Below are 15,310 nucleotides of genomic sequence, written 5' to 3'. Positions count from 1 at the left end.
TTTCTCCTCCAGTACTCCCAATTTCTATCTCTATTGCTTTTTCAGTCTTGAGGCTCTGACGTTTCCTCCCCATTGCCCCGTGCATTACCTCAGGAGAGGAGGCTGCAGAGTCTCGCTCTGCAGTAGCTCTGGAGCTCCTGCCGCTCCTCTTCATTCCTGTGGCCATGTCCAGTGTTCAGGTCTTCAACGTTCAATGCCCCTTGCTTGGCCAATCCTAGCAGCCTTCTCGCTATCCCCACAGCATCAGTCCCTTCCCCTCTCAGCCACACGGTGCTGTCTGATTAATTTTCCTGAAGCACAGTTCTGTTGATGTCTGTACCTGAAAAGCATTCAACCTACTCAGTAAAATCTAAGTCATCTAAATCCATGACTGGGCCTCAACCTTGTCTCCCGCTGCTCCCACTCACACAGCCTGTGTTCCATGCACACCGAGGAGACTGCTGCTCTCCATTTATTCGTGCGCTGCTCTTTTCGTGCTCCAGATCTGTGCTCTCACTACTCCTTTGCCTGTAATGCCCTTCTTGCTCATCTACGCACGTCATTTATTACCGATCCTGCAAAGCTCCAGCAAATCACAGTTCCTCCATATAAAGCCTTCTCTGAATTATCAGCAGTAGATCTGCTCTCCCATAACAATATACTCAAACTGCTCCTGTGTAACTCATCACTCCAACTGGGCTGGTACCCCTGGGGCAGTTCTGTGACTGATTCATCTTTGCAACTGATGAAGTACCTACTTCGGGGCTTTGGTCCAGTATGTAACTAAATTGGATGATTACCACTTCTGAAAGAGCCTGTTTGTAACACATATTCAGCACATAAGGCTACTTTGCCCAATTGATGGACTGTAGTTAAATGTCACTGATTTGGGGGGGGTAATTAGGTTTATTTATTTTTAATAGAAGCACTAGGGATTGAATCCACGACCTCATGCATGCTGCGCATGTGTTCCACCACTTGAGCTATACCCTCCCCCCATATGTCACTCTTACTTCTTGCATTATTTTTCTTTTTCTTGAAAGTAGCAACAACAATATAATACATAGTAAGTGTTTTTACAAATCTTTTCCTTTTCTATAGTTGTTTAGAAAGTGTCTAACTTCACAAAGACACACGAGGCAAGTGTAAGCTAAGATTGTGCTTTTTCAACCTGACCATTCCGCCTGGTACCTGGGGACAAAAGCCTTTGACTAGTTTTTAGCACCTCCATCTTCCTCATTCTTCATATTCAGGCACATTCCAAACCCTACAGATTCATTCACATTCTGTCTCACATCTCTGCCCTTCCTTATGTTCTACCTTGGTTTTCACCTTCACTCTGCTCACCTGGCCTAAAGCCTCCTACATTGTCCCCTCACCTCCCAGTCATTCTGCACACCACTGCTGGATTAATGTTTCTCGGGCCCAGTCTTAGTCACGCCATTCCCTCCAGCAGTCCCCACTGTCCACCAAACAAAGGGCAAACTGACCAGGTGACTCTAGGCCCTCCACCTACAGTCCACTCACAAATGTCCGCTTGCAGTCAAGTTGGGAAACTCGCCATTTCTCACACCTGCCAGCACATTTTGACCTTTGGAGCTTTGCTCTTGCTATTTCCTGTGTTTGTCCAATGAATCAATATTTATTAATTACGACCGTGAACCAAGTCCTGGGTGAGTGCTGCGAGTACAAAGATAAGTAGAACCCAGTGCCTACCATTAAGGAGCTCACAGAACTAGTGGGGGATATACAAACAGAATTTGACACAACATTGTAAAATGACTACAACTCAATAAAAAATGTTTAAGAAAATAGATAAAAAACCATATTTCTTCTGTACAGCACAGGGAACCATTTATAATACCTTGTAATAACGTTTAATGAAAAAGAATATGAAAACAAATATATGTATGAATATGCATGCCTGGGACATTGTGCTGTACACCAGAAATTAACACATTGTAACTAACTATACTTAAATTAAAAAAAACGCACAATAATTAAAAAAAATTATTTTTAAAATGTGGAAGGGCAGAGGGTATAGCTCATTGGTAGAGTGCATACCTAGCATGCATGAGGTCCTGGAATAAATCCCCAGTACCTCCATTTAAATAAATAAAATAAATGCAATTACCTTCCCCCCAAAATTAAAAAAAATTTTTTTTTAATGTGGAAAGGACAAAAGAGAAGGTGCTTATTTTTGCCTAAGGTGTCATGGAAGAGGTCGCATTAGAGGTGAACAGAAGTTCAGCAGCCTGAACAGAGTGAAGGGGAGCACAGCCCAGGCAGCAGGAGCAGGATGAGAGCTGGCGCACAGGTTATAAGGAAACATAGGCCATGGAGTAGCAAGAGGCAACGCTAGAAAGACAGGTAAGGGCCTGATCAGGAAAGCCCTTGGATGGCATGCTGAAGAATGTGGACTGTGTCCTGCATGTTGTCATTCATGCATTCAGTGAACATTTGTGAGCACCCCCATGTGGTAGGCACTGAGTTACACTGCTGGTGGGAAGGTAAAGTGGTATAGTTGCTTTGGAACCTTGACAACATGCTCACTTACAAAAGACCACATATTGTATGATTCAGCTTATATCAACTTTCTAAAATAGGCAAATCTATAGAGACAGAAAGTAGGTGACTGATTGCCTAGGGAAATCAGGGTTGGGGGAAATATGGGAGGGTTACTGCTAAAGTGTAAGGAAATTCTTTTGGGGGTAACGCAAATGTTCTAAAATTGATTGTGGCGATGGTTACACAAGTCTGTGAATATGTTAAGATCTACTGAATTGTATACTTTAAATGAGTGAATTGTATGTGTAAATTATATCTCAATAAAGCTTTTAAATAAAATAGACATAATAAGTGTTAGAAAAGGGTGTGCACTTTGGACAAAAGAAAAAGAGCAGAGTAATGGGGATCAGAAGGGCTGAAGAGGAGATAGTTTGCTGCATTAAATATGGTGATCAGAGAAGGCCTCACCGAGAAAGCAACATCTGAGTAAAAATATATAGGATGTAAAACAGTTCAACATAACAACAGGTATGAGAAGAAGGGAAGAATTTGAAATATACAAAAGGCAGGTACCCTCAGACACAGTGATTAGATGAGGGAGTCCTAGAATAATTCCCAGTTTCAAATCCCTGAGATACAGGATGGTTCAGTATACATTCTTATGTGTCAATAAATGTGATGCAGCACATTAATAGAAGGAAAGATAAAAATCATATGATCATCTCAAAAGATGCAGAAAAAGTATTTGACAAAATTCAGCACCCTTTTAGGATGAAAACTTGCAACAAATTGGGTACAGAAGGAGCAGATTTCAACATAATAAAGCCATCTATAGATCTAATACAATCCCTATCAAAACTCCAATGTCATTTTCCACAGAAATAGAAAAAACAACCCTAAAATCCTTATGGAACCACCCTGAACAACAACGCAATTCTGAGAAAGAAGAATAAGGCTGGAGGCATCGCACTTCCTGAATTTAAACTATACTACAAAGCTATCGTAATCAAAGCAGTATGGTGGTGGCATTAAAAACAGACACACGGACCAATGCAACAGAATCAAAAGCCCAGAAACAAACTGACACATAAGTGTTCAAAGCAATATTTGATAAAGGAGCCAAGAATACTCAATGGGTAAGAATAATCTTTTCAATAAATGTTGGAATGTTCACATGCAAAAGAAGGAAACTGGACCCTGTTTTCACCACTCACAGAAATTAATTCAAAATGGATTAAAGACTTAAATGTAACAACTGAAACTGTAAAACTCCTAAAAGAAAGCATAGGGAAAACTTCCTTGGCATTGGTCTTGGCAACAAATTTTTGGATATAATATTAAAAGCAAAAGCAACAAACGCAAAAATAAGTGGGACTACATCAAACTAAAAAGCTTCTGCACAACAAATGAAACACTAAAATGAAAAGGCAACCTATAGAAAGAGAAAAAATATTTGAAAACCATGTATGTGATAAAGAGTCAATATCCAAAATATATAAGGAACTCTTACAACTTAATAGCAAAAAAAAAAAAAAAAAACAAACAAAACAACAAAAAAAACCCCCAAAACAACAACAACAATAAAAACCCTAATAAAATCCAGATAAAAATGGACAGAGAATCTGAATAGAAATTTTCCTAAAGAAGACATATAAATGGCCAGCAGGTATATGGAAAGATGCTCAACATCACTAGTTATAAGGGAAATGCAAGTCAAAACCACAATGAGATATCACTTTAGGCCTGTTAGAATGGCTGTTATAAAAAAGACAAAACATAATAAGTATTTGCAAGGATGGGGGGAAAAATCCACCTGTGTCATCAGTCTCCAGGCAGAACAACTAGAACAACCTGAATGAGGTTAGGAGAAAGAAAGGGAAAGGCTGGGAGAAGCTTCAGGGAAATGGGTACTACTGAGGGCTGGGCTCTGCTTAGCAGGCATCTTCACTGAGCCACCTTCTTGGGCTGAAGGTGCTCAAATCCAAACATGTCTCTGTAGGTGTTACCCTTGAGCCTTTTCTTCACCAACAGGGAAGTCATTGGCCCATTCCATCTTGGAGACTTCATCCTGAGACTATCTCCAAGGAACTATCGAGGTCATCTGGCCATCCGCCAGCCTGAGATTCCTTTCTGCTCTCCCCACTTAGCAGAGTGAGCGCTTCTCCAAGGGAAGATCATTGATTTTTGTGGATGGGGCAATGTAAGCATGGGGGAAAAGAAGAGAAAGGTAGGGGAAGAAAAAAGAAAAAAAAAAGTGTGAGGAAGTAGAAGGTGTCCAGGAGCTCCAGAAGGAAGGACAGATGGCTTAATCTGCCTAAGCACCCACCAGGTTGTCCCTTCTTTGTTCCTCCCTCCCCATCATCAGTCTCCAGATCCCATCCTCACCAGCCCCGGTCGTGGAGAGTGACAGGGCCCCAGGGCGGAAACAGGAAGGTTTGGGGCCCCATGAATTGTCCTCTCTGGATACCTTGGAACCTGCGGCAAACACAGGGTCCCAAGCCACTGGTGTGAATATTAGAAATGTCAGTACTGACTACTACCCATGACTGTTTTCTCCACAACCAGGAAACCCAATAGAAACTAACCATGATACCATGTCATCTGTCCCTCTGCAGAGCAACCATAAAAACCTGGCACAGGTGTGGGGGGAAAAAGGGAAAACCAAGGGAAAATCCTAGGGAGACGGTCAATCCTTAGTGTGAGGCTCTCTGCTAACCTGGGCTTCCCCCTCCAGCCATTGTGCTTAACGTGTGCCAAAGACTCTCACACCTGAACCTGGAGGTGTTGCAGGCTTCTATGATTTTCTCTTCAGCAACAGTGCAGAATGTATTCCATTTTTCAGAATGCTTTTTTTTTTTTGGAAACTGTTATGATACCAGTGAGACTACCTGCCTAGGTACCTGCCTACTCTGCCTTTTCTTCCTTTCCAAGACTCTCTCTGCATGACTTCCTCTGCCCCCAACACCCTGATCTTGTGATAACACAGAATCATCAAAATGGATTCTAAGGCCAGATTATCTGGGTTCAAATCCTGCTTTTACCATATACTAGTTGTGTGGCCTTAGGCAAGTGAATTAACCTCTCTGTCCCTGTATGCTCATCTTCAGCATAGGGAAAGGACACTTCCGTGATCTGGGGGAGAGTTAGGTGAGTTAATGCATGTAAAGCACTACATAATTGTTAGATATTAGTATTATTTTGGTGGTGGTGGTTTTATTATTGCCATTCTAGGTCTGGAATCCCTGAGCCCTACCTCTTCCTCCAGGCTTTAACAGAAGGAAAGTTTCACCAAGGGAACTCACACTATCTGGTGCATTCAGCCACCACTTTTTCACCATATGTGTAACTGCAGGTATTGCAACATCCTTAATCATGTCTGTGTGCCTTTCATCACTGCACTGGTCTGTGCTAGCTCACCCTGACTTCTTCAGTTTCAAGCAGAGGACCTCTCTCTCTGTAATACAGTGCTTGGCAAAGTAAGGAATAGCTTTTATTCCCTTCTTTTAAATCTTCAGACCTGGGCTTGTGTATAAGCTTCAGTCAGTCTAGTCACTGATCCTAAGAGTGAGTCTACAAACTGCAGATGGATTCATGGACTGATCAGCTGCGACATTCTTTGTTCTCATACTGGGCATACAAACTAGATGTTACTTGTAAAAGAAAGAATGTTGCCCATGGGCCAGTTCTACAGGGATCATGTCATTAACCCCTGCAGTTGCTGGCCAACAGCACATCCTGAAAGGAATTCAGGAGAAAAATGGGATAAGGCACTCTGCGCTTTGGAAAAACAGACACCTTAGATAGTAAGAGATATCTAAGGGAAAAAAGTTTAATGAAACCATATTCTCGCATTTTCCCATACATAGAAAAGCACTAAAATCATTACCTGAGATACCTGATCCTCATGACTAGTAGTAACCTTTTACTGAGATGTATGCTTGACTCCACACACTTTCTAGCCAAAATCACATATGTACTGGCTTCTCCCCCTACCTCTTTGGAGCAGTTCCTCAGAGCTGCCTGAGAGGCTGCCTCCCAAGCTATAGCCCTCAGTAGGGCCTTGAATAAACTCAACTCACAGCTCTTACGTTCTGTGCTTTTCTTTCAGTTGACATACTTAAGCCAACAATCGTTTATCACAATTAGATGCCACTATGCACCCATCATAATGTTTGAACTGAAAAAGGCTGACAGTGTCTGTTGTTGGCAAGGATATGGAAAAACAAACATGAGTACTGAAAGAGTAAGTTGATGCAATCAATTTGGGGGCAAAAATGGTCAGTCCTTGTCCACCAAAGATAAAGATCCACCTTCTCTATACTCAGAGATTCCACTGTAGGTATGTAACCACCACAGATACGCACATGTGTACCATAAGACGTATTTGCAGCAGCATTGCTTGTAATCACTAAAAGCTGGAAACAACCGAGACGTGCACCAACAGTAGAATGGATAAGATAGTTGAGATATGTTCATACAATGAATGCTACACAGTGACAGAAATGAACAAACTGCAGCTACACACAATTACACAAATGAATCTTACAAACAGACTACTGGATACAAAAGAACACATACTAAGTGATTTCATCTACACAAAGCTTTAAAGAGACCAAACTAATCTGAGTTGCTACAAGTCAGACTGCTGGTTGCCTTTGGGGAGGAGGTAGGGCTTAACCATTGAGAAGTTATTAGTGGGTTGTCTGTGGTGCTGGTAATGTTGTATTACTTTACAGATGTGGCTGTACAGAAGTGCTAACTTTGTGAAAACGCATTGAACTGTCCACCTATGATCTGCATGTTTTCAACTCAAATCAGAAAAATTAAAGTACCTCTCTGATTAGAAAAGAAGAAAAGAAACAGTTTGAGGAAAATCCCTTCTGTATTTATTTGTTGTAAAATTCTTATCAAGAACATTGTGCATCTATATAAATCCAGTCATGTATTTAGTACTAGGAAAGATTTTGTCTTTTCTAAGTAAATAGTATACTATGGATTATTTTAAAACTATCTAGTTTTTCATATTAGAAGTTCAAGGCCAAATTTAGTGTTCAATCACAGTAATTCTGTTAGCCCTTGAAACAGCTTCTTTTATTCTCCTCTTCCGGCACTTTGATTTTTCTATTTCTTTTTATATTTCCATTTGCATTTCAATAATCTTATTGTATATGTGTCGTTTACTTCAGGTAACCTGAAACTCTTTTAAAAGATGCTATACTTGTCGAAGAATAAAACTTAACAGATTCTCCAATCTCAGCCTTGTCCCAAAAGCTGACTCACTCAATCCCTCTGCCAAGTGAGAAAAAATGAAAAATTAGCAAATATTCTGGAAGCAGATGCTTTGTAGTGGCATTGAGATATGCATCTCTATCTCACTTCATGTCATATCAGTACATAAGATTCCACAAAGAGAAAGGAAAAATGTTACCTGAGGAATTCTTGTTTGGGAATATCTGTTAGATTTCAAACACTTCTTGTTTAACTGCCTTTGGAATTTTACTTCTCTGTTCTCCACAGGATTAGAAATGTTACAAGTGAGAGGGAATAACGGGACTATTTAAACCGTTGCTTACTGGTCACGTGGGTTAAGACCAAAAAAAAAAAAAAAGAAAGAAAGAAAGAAACAAAATCACCATTCCCACTGCAAGGACCTTGTTCACAGTGGGAGATGGGGGTAGGGTTAGGGCGGGACCCAAACTGGACCATAGAATTTCAGCAACACAATTTTCATGGCTGAATTACATAAGGCCCCATTTGCTTACCCAAATTTTCACAAACTTACCCCACAGCTCTCAGCATTAACCATGAAAGAGCTAATTTCCCCCACTGTCAAGAATCTCAGTTTACAGAGCATACCAAGGAGGTCCTATTTGTAAACATAAAATCACCCCCAACTTCTATGCAATACTTTCCCAAACTCCAAAAAGTAAAGATTCCCCCCCCCCCAAAAAAAGAGAAAACAACGGTGATGAAATTTCTTTCAGGAATCAAAGTTGAAGGATCTTTTAAGAAAATTGAAAACAATAATCAAGACCTCTCTCCAAACAGATCTTATCCCCAACCAAACACACACACACAAACACACACAGATTCATTTGCTCAGGAAGAGTCCAGTCCTGGAAACTGAAGAGGACTTCGTGAATCCGCACGGGGCAGCACCCCCTTCTTTTCCCCCCATGCTGCCCAGCCCCACCTTCCACACCGCTTTCACAACACCTTCCTCTTGCGGTCAGAGTCCAGGCTGCTCCCCTCCCTTGTGCTGAGTTGGCAGTTCTCACCAGGGTCATCCTTGCTCAGCTGGAGAGTCGTATCTGATACAGCCAAAGTAAAAAGCAAAAGAAAGAAAAGAGCTGCCCTAGCCAGCCAAGGAGTTGCACCTGCCCTTCAGCCCCCATCCTCCGAGTTGGAGCCTCTGCTGGAGTCAGGGAGCAGAGAAGCAGAGCCCACACTTAGACTGCCAACCTGAGACCAGCCTCTGCAAACTGGGACTCTCAGCCTTAATGCTGACACCTTTTCAAAAGAGCTGCAGCTGCTTCGTGTCCTAGTCCACTCTAGCCAATTAGGCAAACCAAAGGAGGGGGTCGTGGGAACCTTTGATTTATAGCCAGTCAGTCAGAAGCACAGGTAACAACCTGGGCTTATGACTGGCTTCTGAAGCGAGAGGGGGAGGCTTGTGGGACTGAACCCTTAACCTGTGGACTCTGACACTATCTCTGGGTAGATAAGACCTCCAGCTGGTGTCCGAAGAACTGGTGTGGATGTGTGAAGAAACACACCCATACCCAACGTTGGAATTGACATCAGAATCCTTCAGCACCCTTTCATAACTCTCTTCTCGGGGCTCCTGTGAAACTCCTAGTTCTCCCGCTTCTATTCCTATTCATTCTCATTGTCCTTTGCTGGCTTCTCTTCCTCTACTCAATTTTTTAAAAGTTATTTTCTTTTTTGGGAGGGGAGGGAGGTAATTAGGTTTGTTTGCTTAATTTAGAGGAGGTACTGGGGATTGAACCAGGGACCTCGTGCGTGCTAATCATGCACTCCACCACTTGAGCTATATCCTCTCCCCCTACCCAATTTTTAAAGTCAGTATCCTGAGGATTTCTGTCCTTGGCCCTTCTTCTTTTCTCACTGTACACACACTCTTTGTTTGGGGACCTCAGTCATCATCAGCTTCAACCCTAACCTGAGTGGTGATAACTTTTAAATCTCTTCCTTCAGTCACGATCTCTCCTGACAGCTAGCTCCTCGTATCCAACTGCCTGCTGGACACCTTCCACCCGAATTCATCCATTCATTCCATAAACATAGGCCGCTTACTATGTGCTAGGTCCAGTACTCGTTACTAGAGATATTAGAGATGAGTAAAGTACACATGATAGTTGAAATCTTAGAACTTACAGTTTTATTGGGGAAAACAGACATTATGTAGTCTCACAAATAAATATGTAATTATACACTATCATGAAGGCTATGAAAGAAAAGCATAGAGAGCTTAGAGTATCACAGCAGTAACTCAACCTCAACTTTTCAAAACTGAAATAATAATGATTCAGTACAATCTGATCCTCCTCCTTATTTTCACATTATTTCCTTGTGGGAACAGGGGGCGGCCGGTACGAGGCAGTGGGCGGGGCCGGAGCGCCCAGGGGCGGGACCGCGTGGGGCGCGGCCTTTTGCCAGCGGTAGGCCGAGTCCCTTGCGCTGCGCGGTGGTCCCGGCGGCGACCTCGCCAGAGATTGGCGGCGGTCCCGGGCGGCGCTCCCGAAGGGCACTGTGCTCAGTCGGGGTCCCGGAGTTTGGGTTCGGTGCCGGCGGGACCGCGGCGCTAGGCAGCGCGGAGGCGAGGCGGTCGTGGCGGGAGCGCTGGTTATGGGAGAGCGGGCGCTCTGCGCTCTCTCGCGGGCACGGCTCCGCGCCGGTACCAGGCTACCCATTATGAATTCTCAAAAATAACGCTGGGAAATTGAGTATTTTGGAGAAAACATGTAATGTGAGGATTGGCGGAGCTGAGTTTACTTCCTTTTGGCAAACACGTGGAACCCCTAGCGTGCCAGTGCACATTCCAGGACCCCGGATCCCGCGCCAGGAGCCCGGTTCCCAGGACAGCACAGGACTGGAGCTCTGCGGTGTGGGGCGTCCTGACCTCCCACAGGGTACCTCTGACCCGGAGCTGAGGGGTGTCCAGCAGTACCCGGTGGACATGAGAGGACAGAGCACTGAGGTGTGGGGCGTCCTGACCTCCCCCTGGGTGACCTCTGACCCGGAGCTGAGGGGTGTCCAGCAGTACCCGGTGGACATGAGAGGACAGAGCACTGAGGTGTGGGACGTCCTAACCTCCCACAGAGTGAGCTCTGTGACCTCTGACCCGGAGCTAGTGGGGTTTCCAGCAGTAGGTGGTGGCAAAGACAGAAGAAGTGTGAAGCTGGAGGTGTCCGTGGCCTTAGTTGAAGGGAAATGAGGAGGTGGGGGGATGATAAGGAGGGATGGTGCAGGGTCAGCGGTTGTGCCCAACAGTTTGTTTTATCCTAGGTACCTCGGAGCTACTGTAGTTTTCTGGGTTTTTTGAGTAGCTTTTCCTCCAAAAATTTTGTTATGAAAAATTTCAAACCCAGCGAACCTTTAAAGTATGAAATCGGTTCATTGCATACTCACATGGTTTTTCATTTCTTAATGGTATATGATAAATACTGTAAAAATCAATGTTTTAAAAAGCTAAAGTCAACTTACTCATGGTACCTGCCTAGGACATGGAAGCGTTTTAACCATGGGCATGACGAGGTCAGTCATCTAGATTCCAAGATTGTACTATATTAGCTTCATCTATACTTAGGTATATTTTTTCCCTGCAGCATGTGAAAGTAGGATGCAGACATTAGGATACTCAGATACTTCAACATGCATCTCCTTAGAATAACACCATCTCCAACACACCAAGACAATCACGATACCATTATCACAGCCAGGAAATTGGCAACAAATCCCTGATATCATCTGAAAATTATTTCACATTTAAATTTTACCATTTGTCAACAAAAAAATCTTTTGCTTATTTTTTTTTTTTCAAACCAGGTTCCCCCTTTACTTCCCTACCAGATTGTATTAAACTCTATCACACACTAACGCTTTTGACTATGTCCACTTTGGGGGCTTTCGGTAAAAGCACGAGAGAATAATGAACAGCTGATATGCATATATGTATTTCTTTGCATCTTATAGGCACATAGCACTCAATAAGTATTAAGGTCAACATTCTAGACCTAACTCATTCTTTTTGATAGCTGCATATGACATAGCACATAAAAGGGCTTTAATTGGGGTCCTATGACACGATTAGGACTGAGGTCCCCATTCCATTGCTTTCTTGATGGCTGTTTACCAGGGACCACTCAGCAGCTAGAGATGGTCCTCAAGTCCTAACCACGTTGCCGTCTCACAACAGGGTAGCTTACTGCTTCAAAGCCAGTTGGAGAATTTCCCTTGCTTTTCCTTGAATCTCTCTGACTTCTTTTAAGAGGCTATGTAATTAGTTCAAGCCCAGCAACCTTAATTTCATTGTTTATGAAAGCAAAGTCAATTGACCAATAAGGTTATCACAGAAGTGAAATCTTCGGTACTCAGAGTCCAGCTCACACTCAAGCAGAGACAATTATACCAGGCACATTCATCAGGGCCTGGGAGTCTTGGGGCCATGTCAGAATTTTGGCCCCTTCATCCCCTAATGATTCACAGGTAAAATACAGTCACCCCTTCCCATGGTTCCCAAGGGTCCCATGCTAATACAGCATGAGCTTGAAAGTCCAGAACCTCCTCTAAATCTAAATCTCATCAACTCAAAGTCCCAAATCTCTTCTAAATCAGATGACGACAAGGCCCCTGATTATAATCCATTAACTCGCCTTCCTCTGTGGACCAAACTGAAGAACCAGCTTGCCTGTTCCCAAAGCTGCGGTGGGCCAGGCGTGAGGACATCTGTAGGCGTTCCAGTGCCCAACGTACAGGAAGGAAGAAGGGGTCACGGTTCTCAACCCATAGCCGCCTTCCACAGTGGTGAGAGTGCCCCTCTCTTCCCTGAGTACGACAGTTGGATTGGGGGTTAGATTGTGTTTTTTTTTTTTTTAAAGAAAAGAAAGTTCCCTCTGTGTTACCCTTAGCTAAGAGGAAACCAATAGGTAAATGGAATAGAAATCTATAAGTAGATATTAAATAGTAAATTAAATATATGATAAAGTTTACATTTCAAATCAGTAGAAAAGGAAACCACATTTAGTAAAAGATTCTGGCACAACTAGCTTTCCTTCAAAAGAACCGCAACCTAGTCTTCCTGTGTTACTTGTGTAGAAAAATACGTTTCAAATGTATTAAATTCACTAGATAATTAAAACACAAGATCCTGGAAATTATTTAGATAATTTTGGGGTGAAGGAATATTTGCTTGGGAAGATGAGAAACCTAGATGACAAAGAAAAAGACTGACAGATATGACCACAAACAAATGTACAAGTTTCTGTGTGACCAACGATACCATAAAACATATCAAAACATGGGTGAGAGACTGCCAGAAATACTTGTTCCACAGTGTGACAAAGGTTTAATTTCCATATTTTACAAATATCACCTACAAATTGATAAAAAGATAATGGAAGAGAAAAGGAGCAAGGAATAAAGAAAGCAGACACGGAAGAGACATCTAAAAATTCTGCAAAATTAAGAGAGAAACATCCAGTGGTAGTGGAAATAGGTACTTTTTTTACTAAGCTACTGGGAGTGTGAATTTCTTTATTTTTATTTTTATTTATTTTTCTAAATTGAAGTACAGTTGGTTATAATGTGTCAATTTCTAGTGTACAGCATCATGTCCCAGTTACGCATATACATACATATATTCATTTTCATATTTTTTCATTAAAGACTGTTACAAGATACTGAATATAGTTCCCTGTGGTATTCAGAAAAAATTTGTTTTTTATCTATTATATATAGTGGTTAACATTTGCAAAGGGAATGTGAATTTCTTAAACTTCTGAAAAGTAATGCGGGATGTGGAAGATGGTCTACAAGTCTGCCAGCTTTGATTTCTCTCGTCCTTGTAAATGTCAGGCCTTGAGCCTTGTTTTCACCAGGAACGTGGCAGAGAAGACAGCACACCTGTTCGTGGCCTTGCCTTTAAAGGACTGACAGATTCTATTTCTTCCTTCCATGAAGCCAGCTCTTACGAAAGGGGTGTGACTATCCCGAGACTACAGTGTTGTGAGCATCCCAAGCCACCCCCGTGGAGAGGGGAGCCTTGTGCAGGGGCACCAAGGCACCAGACACGTGAGTGAAGCTTCTTGGATCATCCGGGTGGCACGGTTGCCAGCAGAGGAAGTCAGGTGACTGACCCCCACTGGAGCCTCGTGGAGCCACCCAGCAGAACCCTGCTTGATTTCCTGTCCTCAAAATTGTGAGAAATTACAAAGCATTGTTGTTTTAGGCCACTAAGTTTTAGGGTGATTTGTCACACAGAAACATATAACAAAGCACAGGAGCACCTGTGAAAATAAAAAAAAAAAACTTTTTGACCCAGCAAACCCACTTTTAGGAATCTAACCTTCAGAAATAACAACATGATTGGAAACCATCTCCAAGTCTATCGAGTGGAATATGGTTACATAGATTTTGGTACACCTGTATCATGGAATATTTGATATCATTAATAAGAATTCATTGATCTCTGTGGAAATATTCATGATTTACTGTTAAACTAAAAAAAGCAGGTTGCAAAATAATATGTATATTATGATCACATTTTAAAAGATTAAAACTAGTATCTATGCATACAAGCTCATTTATGTTTTTATGATCTTAGAGGAAAGTGTAGACTATTTGCCTAAAACGGTTAACAGTGGCTTTCGGGGAGGAGTGAGCACGGGGTGAATTCTGGAGACAGACTGTGGGCCTAAGAACCTTTGTATGCTTGTGTTATTGGGTTGTTGCAAGGACAAAAACATTTTTTGGTGTTTGAAAGAAAAATCCAATAAACGATTTAAATAAAAAGAATCAAACCCAAACACATTCCTGTGAAGGGGGGGACCTGTTTAGACAAATCAACGCCCAGAAAGGCGTTTTGCTTCAAGAGGATTAGGTGAGTCAGCATGTAGGAGTTGTTGAGAAGTAATTAATCATTTGTTTGTTTTTATATGTGTTTATTTGTACCTACAAGTGCTAGCTGTGAGGACTAGGCGTGGTCATTTGGTGGCATATTCCAGTATCGCAGTCATATTTCTATTCTAGTTACCGCCCTCTTTGGTTCAGTTCCCATCTCATGCCCTGTCTGTGATAGTATTGTTATGTGTGTAATAGTTGTTGTGTCCTAGTGTGTATGAACGTGTGTAAATACATATTTAAGTAGGTGACTTAATTATTCTTTGTAACTGATTGATTACTCTGTACCCTGTCAGTCTGGCTTACTGCTGCTGCTAGACCGTATCTTCCTGAAATGTGGCTTTGCCAGGTAACTCCAGCCCTGGAAGCCTCACACTGGCAACTGCATCAGATCTAATCTTCATTTTGATTTCAGGGATCTCTAAAATATGCGCCCATTCTATCTACACAGCCTGGTTGTTTCCTGTTCCCTAACGTGCACCTTTTTCATTGATGTAAAGGATGTTGATCATGCATGCATTTTGTGGTCGGCACTCTCGTTCTTCTTCCTGTGTATGTGTTCCGATTATTTATTTTATTTTGGTAATACCTCCCACCCAGCCCAACTCTCTGTTACTAATATTCTGCCTTTTTTTTTTTTTTTAAAGCTCAACTTCGGTCTTAGCCTTTTCTTTACATTTCT

General features: G+C 42.3%; 1 protein-coding gene across 3 annotated transcripts in view; it reads right to left on the bottom strand.

The window, feature by feature from the left end:
* The window catches only part of LOC105075641 (17-beta-hydroxysteroid dehydrogenase type 6), a 146,749-nt gene that overhangs the window by 14,085 nt on the left and 117,354 nt on the right, over nt 1-15,310 (bottom strand). Inside the window, exons 1-2 of one of the 3 annotated variants that reach the window (XM_074374661.1) lie at nt 7,916-7,999; nt 89-319 (exon numbers count right to left, since the gene is read on the bottom strand). The exons of 1 other annotated variant lie outside the window; for it this stretch is intronic. The gene's annotated coding sequence lies outside the window, so the exon portion shown is untranslated. Of the gene's footprint in view, nt 1-88; nt 320-7,915; nt 8,070-15,310 lie in introns of those variants that run through there. One more of the 3 variants, XM_074374660.1, reaches the window with a different exon arrangement.

Source organism: Camelus bactrianus, chromosome 12, assembly GCF_048773025.1.
Source record: "Camelus bactrianus isolate YW-2024 breed Bactrian camel chromosome 12, ASM4877302v1, whole genome shotgun sequence".
Lineage (NCBI taxonomy): Eukaryota > Metazoa > Chordata > Mammalia > Artiodactyla > Camelidae > Camelus > Camelus bactrianus.
Note: the sequence above shows the minus strand (reverse complement) of the source record. Positions and strands in the feature narration are given on the sequence as shown.